We start from the raw sequence: 15,076 nt of genomic DNA on the forward strand, positions 1-15,076 counted from the left end.
GCAGAGATTTATGCCTGTGTTCTTTACCACTAAGGAGGCTTCATGCCCATGAGAACTGCATAATAGGTGCCACCCAAATCTTCAGCCTGCTGTTGATTTGCACCTTTTCTTCTTGTACTATCTAGCTCAGAGGTGGGGAACTTGGCGCTCCCAAGGTCCATTTGGACTCCCAAGTCCCCATTAGCCCCAGCGACTGTGGCCAAAAGTCAAAGGTGACAAGAGCTGCTGGAAGCTCCCCATCCCTGATCTCATACAAGGCACTCCAGGCAGTTCATCATTTAATACAGTGATACAGACAGTGCAACAGACAATACAAATGGAAAAGGGGCGGGGTAAGGGAAGAGAAAAATAAGCTTTGTTAGAGAGTTCTGGGAGGGAAGGTACAGAATGGCAGCTAGCCCAAGCCTAGCCCTTTAACTGCCACTAAATGGAATGACGTGGAAATAAAAAAATCCGACATAGGGCTGTGGTTGCGGCACCAACAATGCCTGCATACACACCATACATTTTAGGCACTCCCTGAACGAATCCTGGAAACTATTTTACCCGTAACAGAGCTGCAATTCCCAGCACCCTTAACAAAGCACAGTGCCCAGGGTTCTGGTCTCTCTGTGTGTGCTTTAAACATATTGTTTGTATGCAGCCCCCATGCTTATTATTCAGTGGAATGTTGTTATACCCTAAATTCAAACAGAAACAACTTGTTGTCTTTGAAAATGAAGTTACAGCTTGATACTCGGTGAGAGGAACTGAGACCAAACTGTTTTCAGACAACTGCAAGTGCTCTCACGAGTATGAAAGGGTCTGGTGCTTTGGCTTTGACTGGCAAACTTGCACAATGCTGTAGTGTAGAGGGATTCATGGAGAAACAAAAGAAGATCCTGATTGGTTTATGTTTATTTGGATGAGGTTGGGTGGCCATATCTCACAGATGATTTAGTTGAGATTCCCACATCGCAAGGAAGTCGACTAGATGACACCTCAGGGACCCTACCAATTCTCCAATTCTATGATTCTTTTTCTTTTATTAACTGTCGCCTGGAGGAACCTAGACCCCCTGTAACTCATATGTCTTTTTGGCTTAGTAATTTACTAATCCTTACCTGCGGAAGGATCATATTAAAAAAAAAAAGTAATTTACTTAACATGCTTCTATTATTTTCTGCCTTACACATGTCATGACTGTGTTTTGCATGACTGTATCCGGTGGCCAAAATCCATTATTTGTTGTTTGCATTGTTTCACGTTATTCTGAATAAAAATTATATTATAAAAAAGGGAAGAAAACGAAGTTAAATTACTTTAACCCAGACTTGGCTGAGATGCTCTGGCTGCTTAATATTCAGAGTAAATCTGTTTTTATCTAGCTGCATTCATCTTCGAATCTGAAGGGCTTTGTGCATGCTTCCATAATCAAATAGAACAATAAGTCTGTGTGAAGGAGAGTGAATACGCTACAGAATGCAGGTAAATGCTCATAGATATTTTGATTTGAGACTTGGCCAGCACATCAGAGGATGCTCCAGTGAAAGGCATTCAAATTTTTATCTTAACGGGAACCAGATGAGACACGGCTCAAATTGAATATGCCACCCCTACTAAACTTGTATACAGCACTGCCACCAGCTGTCTTCAAAACACACATTAATTCCGTATTGCTCTGGAGCCCGCAAATACGGCTGTAGCAGAGTTATTTGTTATGAGAACTTGCTGGTGTGCAAACTCTATAGTACTCCAGAGTTTAAATCTTTTGCATGTATATTGAAGATCCAGAGTTTAGCACAGAGTTTAGGGGTCATATTTTGAGTGCTTTAGGCTCCTGCAGGTCATGAGCCTAAGGCTGTGCTTGAGGATTTTCAGTGTTCTTCGTACTATCTCTTGGCTTTAGAAAAAATGGGGAACTCTACATTATTTCCCTTACTTCACATGTTGGTGATACTACCTCTATCCACCTGAGAAAATCTGAAACAGGCATAAAAAGTCACCAAGTCACCTCTCTCATTTTTCTCTAGATGTTAATATGCTACAAATATTATTCCACACCTTTTGTTCTTCCCTTCTTCCTGCCACTGACTCAGTATAGATAGGAGACCAAACCAGGATTTGCCCAAACCATAGTTAAGGGCCCACACCAGGGGTCAGCAAACTTTTTCAGCAAGGGGCCGGTCTACTGTCCCTCATCCCTCAGACCTTGTGGGGGTCCAGACTATATATTTTTTTATGGGGGGGGGTGAACGAATTCCTATGCCTCACAAATAACCCAGAGATGCATTTTAAATAAAAGCACACATTCTACTCATGTAAAAACACGCTGATTCCCAGACCGTCCGCGGGCTAGATTTAGAAGGCGATCGGGCCACATCCGGCCCCCGGGCCTTAGTTTGCCTACTCATGGCCCACATTGTCGACTTGAGCTTTCAAATGTAGAGCAACCAAACAATGCTTTGTTGCTTGTTGTCTCTATTTTCTATCTGTTCATCATTGAGCTTCAAGTCCTGGTTGTGGGTTTCCGATGGGGCTGTCTGGTTGGCAGGATGCTGGAATAGATGCAAAGGGTGTTTTAAGGTAGCACAACCGGTTCATCCTCACTGGCTGCCGCACTGCCACAACAGTGTTGTGGGAACAGAGTGAGAGAGATGGGGACGACGACAAATTTTAGCATTGCACAGGGTGCCTCTGAGATTTGAGATCTGCCACTGGTAGATGGGTCACTGGTCTGATGCAGCAGGCTTGGGTTACCTGAAAGATCCTGTCTCCCTTTACGAACCTGCCCACGCGCTAAGAAGGACGAGCACCTTCTCTCTGTTCCCTAAACATCAAAGGCATCGTTGGTAGTGACACGAAAGACGGTCCTTTCTGTGTCTGCTCCCATACTGTAGAATTCCCTCCCAAGAGAGGTTAGATTGGCTAAGACCTTCCCCTTCAGGCAGGCTTTTAGAAACCAAGTGCAGATGATGTTGACCACTGGACTGCTATCAAGGCATTAGGTATTTCAATGCTGGTTCTAAATGGGTTTTATTGCCTTTTAACTATTGTTTCTAACTAGTTTGGTTTTCTTACTTTGAGAGAGAGGCGGTATATAAGCATTGAATGAAAATGAATGAATGAATAAATAAATAACGGTGACTTCTGACATAACAGCAAACCACAGCTAGCCCAAATTGCTGTTTGCAAACCAGCTTCAAATCCAGGTTTGTCAACCGCTCAAAAACAAACCATGGCTTGTGAAGCTAGCAGGTTCGGGCATGCAAACCATTTTATAGTCCAACATCTGAATAAAGGCAGATGTGATTAAGTAATTGTTTGCTTGCTCCTCTGGTCTTCAGATGTTCAGATGCATAAGTAATTCATGGCTACTATGCAGACTGCTAAGAATGTTTCTCCCTTGTGCCTGTCGCTAGTACTTGGAGCGGTGAAATCATTAAAGTCCTTTGATTTCAGTGGGTCTACTCAGAGTACTATCACCCAAACACTTTACAGTTCCCGCTTTTGTTGCCTTAGAGCAGTGGCTTCATCAAAGCTAAACGGCTGATTATGATGCAATGGTAAGAGTGAGAGAGGATTTGAGGCTCCAAAGTCTCACTGTCCTTTATAGAGAAGCTTAAGCAAAAAAGAAACCTGTCTCTGCCTTGAGATAGGAAGAAGGAGAGGCCGGGGTAATACTCCAGCTTTGGCTGTTCCTTGAAAAGTTGGATCTGGCCATGGTGACACATGCTGTGGTTAACATATGGCAGTGAAGCTGTTGAATGGGCAGCAGCTGTCCATGTCCTATACATAGGTGGAATATTGGCACAAATCTATATAGACATGGGCCTTTTCTCCAAACTTCCACCTGCCTATGTCTCATCTTCAGTATTGTCTGTCACTCTGATGATGGGATGAAAGAGTTTGAAAGTGGCAGCAAATGTTTCAAGTTCCCTTGTTTAGAGCTGAGCGTATAGCTTACAGGCTTTGGGTTAGAAAAACTGAGCTCTGTTTCCCTGAAAACTCCTTCAGCTTGGACTTAGGTTAAAACGTGGCTACTAATTTATAGAGCAAATGTTCCCGTTTAATTGGCAGGCAGCTCAATGCTTCCTCTTTTCCTCTCTTATCCTTTTGCAGCCTTGAAACATAGCAAAGAAGCGAAATCCATTGAGAATACTCTCTAAGGTAAGTGTGTTTATTACATTGCATTAGCAAACATTGCCGTGCTGCATTGATTTTTCTTTTATTCGGGGATTTAAGTACTCAGATTAGTGACAGAGCAGACAGGACAACTTCTTTTACCCACGCGGCTGTCCCCTCTTTGCACAAAACGCCACGCCGCAGTTAGAGGGAAAAGCGTAACAAAACATGCTGATGTGCTGAGGATGGCCAAATTTCGGGTTGTTAGCTGACATGCGCTTTGTTCTCGGTGGCTGAGATATTACTGTGTAGCCGCGTGCGCGCTAAGATTAATGCTACAGAATAGAGAACAAAAGGTCCTGCATGAACTGGTATTGCTCTTGGTCAATAGCGGAATAAAGCTAGCTGGCAAAATAATGCATTTAAAGTGGGCTGCTGAGTGGCGTTTTAATCTGATTGTGTTTAATTTATTGTGATAGGCAATATCGGATAGCGAACAGCTCTGCAGAAAGGAAGGGGGGGAAGATTATTGCTTGCAAAGTCCTCCTGGCTTTGTAGCTGGTCATTAAGTACATAAAACTGATTTGTGGATAGATGCTGGAGTAGAAGCTCCTTCCCCTTATCTTATACCACACCCCGTGGCCTCATTCGCACGCCATGGTAACCCATGGTTAATGGCTTAATCGGAGTGGGCCAATTTCGCCTACTTCATGGCTCCCTAGCAGTGAGTGGGAGCAGCAAACCATAATACTTGGCTTGTTTCACCCTAGACAATCCACGATCTGAAAGCCAAGGCTTGGTCTTGGCTTTCTGATTGTGCAGCTGCCTGTTACGTTGCCTGGAGCAAGCATTTGCATTTTGGTTTTTTGACTGCAATTTTATGATCTTTGCATCGGAATAAACCGGACCACTCGTTCAAGCTAACCTGTGCGCTCCGAATCGGGGAGATTCTTAGAGTTACCAATAGCGCAACAGCCCACTCATTAGAAGCATGAGGAGTATCTTTCATTGGAGGTGAGCTAAGGGTAGGCTGTCCTGCTGCTATACGTCTCTGCTCGGGAACATATTGCTGGATGTATTTTCTGAAATGGGAAGGAGTAAGCCACCAAAGGACAAATAAACAAATACCGGAGAACAGGGCCAGCTGAATATACTTTGTTGCCCGAGGCAGTGCAGCAAATGGCAGCCCCTTCCCAATCAGCGAGCGTCGTTCCAAAGGCTAGACAAGTAACTTTGGCATCTTGAGGCAAACCCCCCACCCAAAAGAATATCCCAACCACCCCACATAGACTTCTCCTCTTCTCTGATGGAATGTATTCAAGTATTTTAAAGCAACTAACCGTTTGCTTCCCATCCATGACATCAAAAATTAGTTACTTGAGACAGCCCCCTCACTTCGTCTAACAATAGGGCCGGCCCTGTCAGAAATGCAGCACTAAGTTGTATCTTTTGGGAAATTGGGGAAATGCAAAGCTATCAGAGTCCTTAAAACTGTTATGTAATGTGCAAGACACCTCCTTTTCGTGGCAAAGGTCCTAAGAGTGGTCTAAAATATCCTGTAATTTCGTATTCAGCTTGAGCAACAGTTCTTTGTTTCTGTGGTGAGCTTATTTCTTTTCAGTCTCCAAAGAGGTAAATGTTGGAATTGGGAACTGAGATAATTAAAGCAGCCTAAAACATAAATTGCAGATTTAGAAACTGAAGATTGTTACATTATGCAGTGATATGTGAGTTATTAGTCTTGGAATGCCATCAATTGTAAACTAGTGTGATCAACGACTGAAAACATTGGTTAAACAACAGATTTATGTAATAGACAGGAAGCAAATCCATGCTATGGTTTGTTCTGTGAGCAGTATTTATTTTTTCCCCCTAAGCGTATTTGCATTTTATGGTTCACTAAATTGATTTTTTTTAAACAGTTTATATGTAGAGTCAGACTGTTCTATGGGTGGAAGCAAAAAAAGAACTGGTTGTAGTATGTTGGAAATGTTTCTAGAAAGGACACCTTTGGAGGAAGAAACAAGCACATCTGTACAGCAACAGCTGCTTATGTGTTTGGACATGTGCAACTAGCTCTGAACAGCCAACATGTCTTAAACTTCCCTGTGTGTCCCAACACATGGCAATTAAAGAAGTGTCATCTTAGCACGTCTGCCCAAAGATGTATGATTGTGCTCTTGACTTGGCTGGAAAACTCTTGCCAATCTATGAATTGATCGCCAATTACATTTCCCAGACATGTTTAATAATACAATAATAATAATGCAGCAAAGTGAGACTGATTGATCGAATAACAAGGCTGCAAATAGAGATGAAGGGCACCAGAGTTAATCTCACATCCTCGAGCACTTATTGATGGGGCAAAATATGCGAGCAAGTGAAACGTTATTTGGACACAGTCTGTGGAGTGTAGTCGGAACACATGAGCTCGTCAGCTTTGAAATTGGATTTTGAATTTCTTCCTTTCTGTTTATTTTATTAAAACATTTCTATATGTTCCTTCCCGGCTCAATGCGAGACACTTAAGGTGGTATGCAGCAGATCAAAAAAGCCAAAAATATAAAAATATACCACAGTAAGGGAGCAACCCTTTTCACAAGAAGCTGGCATGAAGCAAGTTGGTGTAAGTTAATTGGGAGTAAAGTCACACCAGATCCAAACCTCTTTCAGTGGTGAGGCTGCTGCTGCTGCTTTGCCAAAACCTGGCAGGAAGAAAACAAGAGGCCAGGTCACATGACTGAGCAGAATGGGCTTCGGATTCAGCACTCTCCATGGTGCTGAAATAACCCTTTGGGGAGGATTTACACTGGACTTGCTTCAACCAGCTTCAGCTCAGCTGGTGGAGCCCTGGGATGAGCAAGTTACTCTGGCATTTCTTCAACTGAGCTGGGATCAAGGATTTAGCAGAGCCAGGAACCAGCTGGCTGAACCAGAGGCCCGCTGGCATCCTAAAATGTTCATCCCAGCAGATCTTGCCATGGGACTGCTTCCTTAATCTGGTACATCCTACGTGGGCTTGAATTAGCAACCCCGTGATACCTGTTTAACTTGTAACTTTTATATAAATAGAGCATTACAAATATTGTATCTGGTTTCCTGTTGCTGCTGTTGTTGTCCCCCGCCCACTGCTTGGGAAAACTATCTCTCCTTAAAGTTGTACTTCATCCTAAATACATTTTCTTTGACTGATTCATAGCATCCCCCCTCCCCGACTTTTGTTGTTGTTGTAATGTGTTGCTTTTCCAGAATCCTTTGATAGTGATCTATCACCAATATATAGTTATGTGTTGATTAGTTAAGAGAGAGAGGGGGGTGAGTGGGGGAGAAATCTTTATAAACTGATGATCTTTTGCATTGGAATTGCATTTAGACAAATAATAGCTTGTCACTCGCATCTCCTGGCTTGTGCCTGAGTGAGTACATGCACTTTGGTTCATTATCTCCAAATTAGATTGTCTTGTAACCATCTTCTGAGTGCCTTCTTCCCTCCCTTTACTCTTTTCTGCTCCTTATATCCAGAAAGCAATTGCTATTGGTATTGCAGTTGCTAAACCTGGAACTGCAGCAGAAAGAGAGGCTGCGATCCAGAGGGTCCCTTGTGTGGGTAGCACATCTGTTTGTGCCCCCTTGTTGCTGCCTCCTGCACCATATTCCCAACATTGTTTGGGAGAGTCAACTTGGGTGGGTGGTGATGGGGGACACAAGAGACTCAGTGGGGAAGAAACAGGCGATCCCCATTGTGGTAGCAGAGTTTTTTCTCTGGATTAAGCCTGATTAATAAACCCAGGCTTTGCCCTCCTGGCGTTTTGGACTACAATTCAAACTTCTGGAGGACACCGGGTTGGTGAAGACATTCAGAACAAGCCTTCTGCTAGTTCCCAAATTGTGAAACAAAAATATACATATGTTGTGCTGCTTCTGGATAATATTCAGACTTGGGCAATCCTTTCAGAAGAAGGAAATTTCATAGTTGCAGGGCACCTACCAGGAACACCCCTATGTAGTGTAATAATAATAATAATAATAATAATAATAATAATAATTTATTATTTATACCCCGCCCATCTGGCTGAGTTTCCCCAGCTACTCTGGGCAGCTCCCAATCAAGTGTTAAAAACGATACAGCATTAAATATTAAATATTCCCTATTAAGAGTACACTCCGAATTAGGTTTAGGAAAGAAAGTTTATGCCTCATCTATGCTTCTTTTTTGAGCTGAGAGATCCATGCTGCATGGCAAACTGCTTTGGAAACCTGAGAGCAAAAGCAATTTATGAGACTACATTGAGGTCAGGTGCTATAAGGAGGCAAAGGCAATAATCAGGATTCCAGTGGGCTGGTACAGCGTCCGTAGCTCTAGGGATCCTGTTTTTTGCTTGATTTTTGATCACGCCGTATTCATAAAAGGCATGTGGTTGGCAGCCTGTAAATGCAGTAATCACAGGACTTAATGATTTCACACAAGATAACTGTTTGTTGAATAATTTTTGCTTGCTTTCAGCAAGCCACAAGTTGCATCTCCGCCTCAGTTTTGTTAAGGTCAGCTCAGGTCTGCTTTGCTTTCCCTGTTAAAATCCAAGGCAAGCGTGCCAAATTGCTTTGCCCCAGCTTAACCCTCACTCCATAAGAATCTTTTAAAATGCTACAAAAGGCAAGCTTATGTACACATCTACACACACACAAATGTGGGCGGTGGGGGGGTGCGCGGTGGCTGCGCATCCATACTTAATCTTTTATTTGTATTCAGAAATCAAACTATATAACAACCAGTTTTCTATGTTTAGAGACTTGAGCAATAAAATATGTATGCATCTATTTAAAGAAGCAGCACTTATTTTCTCATTATGTGTGGTGATTGCAAGTGTCTACTGAATCCATTCGGAATACTGCTCCAAAGACATGTGGTCAGATCAGGAAAGATGGCTTTGCACCAGTGTGGTTTAATTTCATAACACAGTGCTTTTTTCTGGGGGGGACAGACACAGGGGTATGCATACCCCTAAACATTTTGTAAATCTTTGTACTGTTGTCCATTTATTGTATTTATTTTCCCCGATTTGCAGTATAAAATGGTGTTTTTCTTGAGTAAAAATGTAAAGGTACCCCTGCCCATACGGGCCAGTCTTGACAGACTCTAGGGTTGTGCGCTCATCTCACTCTATAGGCTGGGAGCCAGCGCTGTCCACAGACACTTCTGAGTCACGTGGCCAGCGTGACAAGCTGCATCTGGCGAGCCAGCGCAGCACACAGAATGCCGTTTACCTTCCCGCTGGTAAGCAGTCCCTATTTATCTACTTGCACCTGGGGGTGCTTTCGAACTGCTAGGTTGGCAGGCGCTGGGACCGAACGACGGGAGCGCACCCCGCCGCGGGGATTCGAACCGCCGACCATGCGATCAGCAAGTCCTAGGCGCTGAGGTTTTACCCACAGCGCCACCCGCGTCCCTGTCGAGTAAAAATGAGAGTACCCCTAAACATTTTTCAAGAAAAAGCACTATCATAACATGTACCAGTATTTCAGAAAATGAACACACACACCCCTATCGGCATTTGACTCAGTCTGGTTGATCTGAATTTACATTTAAACATAAATTGTTATCTTCATGTCCATCATTTTATATTGCTTCATTGGTTAATGTAAGAGGAAAGGTGACTATTGCTCATACTTAATCTAAGCACAACTCCAAGGGCTCCTGTTGTTGAATGTCATCTGCTAACTCTGTTCTATCCTGGTTCCCCTTTGTTTTTGTTGAAACCAATTCACGAGCAAAGAACTTACACATTGACCACTAATAATGAACCATATGTTGTAGATACTACCGCAAATTTATTATGCTATTTTTGTGGTATATGAATGACATTAGAAGACTTGGTCTATTTGCAGTGGTACCTTGGTTCTCGAACGTAATCCATTCTGGAAGACCATTTGAGTTCCCAAACGTTCGAAAACCGAGGCACAAAGGGGTTTCTGCAAATTCAGTTGAGAAAATTGAAAAATACGCAGCAGAAGCCATTCAACTTCTGAGGTGTGTTTGAAAACGGAACCATTTACTTTCAGGTTTTCGGCATTCGGGTTCTGAAACTTTCATCAACAGAGGCGTTCGAGAACCGAGGTACCGCTGTCTTTGTACCATATGTTATTCCTTTGAGCCTTGTTTATACAATCCAATAAAAAGTTCTTTTAAAAAGAAGAATGCTGCTCCAAGCATATCCTTTTGGTTTATACAAAGCTTCCTTTCTTACTAATATACTATGCTTGTAAGGTTAAACATCCAGACTGCTGCAGTGCATTAAAAACTTTCAGGGATTTTGCGCTCTCTCTCTCTCTCTCTCTCTCTCTCTCTCTTGTATTCACAAAGAGGAGCTGTACCAACCACAAAAATCTAGGAAAGTGATTTGTACGTCCTGTTTACTCTTTGTAATTGGGGGCTTGGAAGGCCAGGTGGCGTTGGGCAGGTGCTGGCAGGTTGGGGAAGGCGAAACATGGTAGGTGATGGGCAGGCAATAAGGTTTGCTTACATCCTTCAGCCTTGCAAGAGAAATTGTTCTGAATAGGGCTCCCATCAAGAACACCTCTCTGTGTTACAATGCTGGTGAGTTTTCTGTAACGTTGCAAATTGATAAGGAATTGTGGGAAACTCACACTGAGAATGGGAAAAAATGTGAATCTTAGAGAAACCAAAATGGAAATATTAATCCACCCCTGCAAGCTAAATCCTGCTGTTTTAGCTGTGCTAGAAAGAAGTCCAGTGGTCCCAAAGGACTGGACACCAGAATTCCCAGTTTGAACCCCCTGTAGCGTGCAGTAGGCTTCTTTTTATACAGCTTCTTCTGGGAACAGAAAGATGTTTTTGAAAGACTAATTAATGTTGTTGTTGTTGTTTAGTCGTTTAGTCGTGTCCGACTCTTCGTGACCCCATGGACCAGAGCACGCCAGGCACTCATGTCTTCCACTGCCTCCCACAGTTTGGTCAACCTCATGCTGGTAGTTTCCAGAATACTATCCAGCCATCTTGTCATCCCCTTCTTTTCCAGGGAGTCTTCTCTTCTCATGAGGTGGCCAAAGTATTGGAGCCTCAGCTTCATGATCTGTCCTTCCAGTGAGCACTGAGGGCTGATTTCCTTCAGAGTGGATAGGTTTGATCTTCTTGCAGTCCATGGGACTCTCAAGAGTCTCCTCCAGCACCATAATTCAAAAGCATCAATTCTTTGGCGATCAGCCTTCTTTATGGTCCAGCTCTCACTTCCATACATCACTACTGGGAAAACCATAGCTTTAACTACACGGACCTTTGTTGGCAAGGTGTTGTCTCTGCTTTTTAAGATGCTGTCTAGGTTTGTCATTGCTTTTCTCCCAAGAAGCAGGCGTCTTTTAATTTTGTGGCTGCTGTCACCATCTGCAGTGATCATGGAGCGCAAGAAAGTAAAATCTCTCACTGCCTCCATTTCTTCCATTCAGACTAATGAATAGCCTGTACCTAATAACGATCATGCTAAATAGGGAGGCTGGGTTACCTAGTGCCAAGTGCATTGTGGGTTGTTGTTTTTTTTGGAACAAGCTAATGTATGTATGTATGTATGTATGTGTGTGTGTGTGTATGTTTGTTTAGGCATTTTAGCCCTGAAAATGAATTGTCTAATTTTGAAATAGAGTTGAATTTTATGCTTGTCTTTCTTTTGTGCTCATTTTTAATTCCTTTTAAACATTTTTTAATATTTTATATTTTTTCTTTTTGCTGCCCTGGTAGATTTACTGCCACATGAATGCTCTGTAAATAATTGTGATGGAGAAGGAAGCCCCTTTATATAACCTCTCCTTTATGACCTCCTCTTTTCCCTGGTGCACGTTTTTGTAAGCTTCCTACCTTTCTCTGTCCTGCCCCTTGATCTATGATGTAGTAATAAGAGGTCCAACAGCACGCTGGCTATCTGGTGTAAAGCCAGGTTTGAATGTGGGAATCTAACTTTTTCAGGGTGCATTTTAAAATCATATTGAACAGAATATAGATCGTTTATATTTGCAGACACATAGTTGTTTTTTTTTTAAAAAAAACAGGCTTTACATGTGTGAGGTAGAGTGCTTTGTGTGTGAGAGAAAGAGCATTGATAAATTCATAGAGATCACAGAACTGTATAGTAGTAGTAGTAGTAATTAATTTAGTATTTATGCCCTGCCCATCTGGCTGGGTTTTCCCAACCACTCTGGGCGACTCCCAATAGAATATTAATATTATTAATATTAATAATAATAAAGCAATAAAACATCAAACATTAAAAACTTCCCTAAACAGGGCTGCCTTCAGGTGTCTTCTAAAGTCATTTGTTTATTTCCTTGACATCTGATGGGAGGGCGTTCCACAGGATGGGCGCCACTACCAAGAAGGCCCACTGCCTGGTACCCAATAACCTCACTTCTCACAGTGAAGGAACCGCCAGAAGGCCCTCGGAGCTGGACCTCAGTGTCCAGGCTGAACGATGGGGGTGGAGATGCTCCTTCAGGTATACCGGGCCGAAGGGACCATGAGTATCCTCTAGTCCAACCCTCTGCAATGCTGGAATCTTTTTGCCCAATGTGGGACTTGAGTCCACAACTTTGAGATCCGTTGACAGTGTTGAGAAGTAGCGAAGAATGCTGTTGAAGAGTTATATGCAACAATTGTTCATAATAGTTACCAATAGCTGTCAATGATGCCTTGTCTGCTGTCTAAGAGCAAAGGCAATATATATGTCTAAATTACTTGGACAGAAATCCTATGTGCTTGTGTATATGTGGAATCTGAAATAGTTCAAACATCAGATCAGTTGGAGGAAAACACATTTTCACCACCATAAATGTTCCTTCGGAAATCTTGAAAGCAATATTTCATGCTTTTCCTTCCAGCCCAGAGGTTTTTCCTCATTACATTGGGGACTGGGGGGGGGGGGAGAAAGGAAATTAAACAATATTAGAAGTGGTTGGCTTAGCCAGACTCCCTGATACAATGGCTTATATCCATTACATCACCTTAAGAAAACCAGCCACAGCCACTTGGTTTTTTTTCTTCAGATGCACCAACCCAGGAAGCACCTTCCTGTGATTAAAAAATGGAAGGAAATACGGAACACATTGAAATTCAGTTTGTTGATGTGATGGAAAAGACATCCTGTACTTCATCTGCAGTGCATTTTAAGTAGTATAAATAGGCAAATATTCCCCTACCTCCCGTGTTCCTGGCTTCCACATTTTGTTGCCCGCACATGTAGTAATAGCACCGGCAACGTTTTCTGGAACTTGTTTTTATATTCTGTGCTTGGGATAGCTTGTAGCCAGCGATTAAAGTGGGCAGGTTCACCTGGGCACAGAGCAATTTTCATCCATTTCACATTCATTGCTGTGCTTAGAGTACCAACAAGATGTTCTAGGAGTTCAGAAAAGCATGCAATTTCCTTTCATCACTGCTCACCACAATTGCACATGGACAAAATGGGTGGTGTTTTGTACCTGGTTTCTTGGGTCTGTTTAGATCAGCCTCCCACACCCCTCCAGATGATTTTGGACTCCCAACTTCCCATCAACCTCCAGCCTGTGGGGCCTATAGTTGGGGATGGTGGGAGTTGTAGTTCAACAACATCTAGAGGGCACCAGGTTGGGGAAGGTTGTGTACCCTGCTGTTGGTCTGTGATCTGAGCCAGCTAGCTGGCTTTCTTCACCGCCATCCCCTTCTATCTACTGCAGTGGTAGTTTTCTCCTTCCATTGTTGCGTTCCCACCTTGCTACTTAATTGCTTTACGGTTAAAAATATTTTATGGTTTTTGAAGTTGTATTGTAAGCTGCCATGGGATAAATGTCAGTGAGGGGCAGTGTACAAACACCTTACGATTTTTAAGTCAAAGTATGTAGGTTTCAAAATGGCTGCTGTTGATGTAAAGAAGCATGGAGGCACTATCATGCGTTGGTTATGAACAGTGGTGTAGCGTTGTGGGGGCTACAAGGCTGGTTGCCCCGGGCACAAAATTGTTAGGGGTTGCAAAATTTCAACACCTGAAACTGCTTCAATACAGTTGTGCGGTTCTATTGCTGGGATCCATTGAAAACAGCTTCTCTATGTGAACCAGGAAGTGACCTCTCCAGACAATGGGACGACTCTTCTTTTCTTATCTCTGCAGCTGCAATCTCTTGGGTGTCATGGACACTGTTAGGAAGTTGAATGCATAGGTGTACTCTGTCCGTTTTCCTCTCTCTGCTCGGTCCCGGGCACTGGCAACCCATGCTATGCCGCTGGTTATGAATGACAATCATTGTGAGAAGTGTGCAGGCTCATTAAATCTTCTAGTACGTCAACAGGTGGGTGCTGTCAGCATGTTGTGATAGATTGGTGGGGACAGGTGAAGCAGGGCCAGGTCTGGGGGGAAACTCAGGTTTAGGCTTTCTGGCAAACAGGCTGATAATGGGGCAACATGGGCATTCTTCTGCATCAAGAATTATGCTTGGATTTTGCATTCTGATGTGGGCTGCTGTTGGCTTTTCAATTCCATTAAATCATCAGTTCATGGGCTGCTCAGTGCTCAGTAATAGCCAGCCTTTTCAGGATATGCGAGAGGCATGTGGTTCAATATCCTACATGTACTTGGAATTCTTAAAATTCTTAGTAGGTGACGATTTAAATGTTGTAATGGCAGTTAGGATGCCCAAGGCTGCAATCCTAAATATGTTTAAAGGTAAAGGTAAAGGGACCCCTGACCATTAGGTCCAGTCGTGGCCAACTCTGGGGTTGTGGCGCTCATCTCGCTTTACTGGCCGAGGGAGCCGGCCTACAGCTTCTGGGTCACGTGGCCAGCATGACTAAGCCTCTTTTGGCAAACCAGAGCAGCACACCGTTTACCTTCCCGCCGGAGCGGTACCAATTTATCTAGTTGCACTTTGACGTGCTTTCGAACTGCTAGGTTGACAGGAGCAGGGACCGAGCAACGGGAGCTCACCCCATCACGGG

At 43.3% G+C, this 15,076-nt stretch overlaps 1 protein-coding gene across 3 annotated transcripts in view; it reads left to right on the top strand.

The window, feature by feature from the left end:
* FHIT (fragile histidine triad diadenosine triphosphatase) overlaps nucleotides 1-15,076 on the top strand; it is a 1,051,187-nt gene that overhangs the window by 43,543 nt on the left and 992,568 nt on the right. For all 3 annotated transcript variants that reach the window (XM_081903438.1, XM_081903436.1, XM_081903435.1), the window contains exon 2: nucleotides 4,102-4,149. The gene's annotated coding sequence lies outside the window, so the exon portion shown is untranslated. The remainder of the gene's footprint in view (nucleotides 1-4,101; nucleotides 4,150-15,076) is intronic.

This window comes from Podarcis melisellensis (genome assembly GCF_964234715.1).
Source record: "Podarcis melisellensis genome assembly, chromosome: 2".
In the NCBI taxonomy this organism is placed as follows: Eukaryota; Metazoa; Chordata; class Lepidosauria; order Squamata; family Lacertidae; genus Podarcis; species Podarcis melisellensis.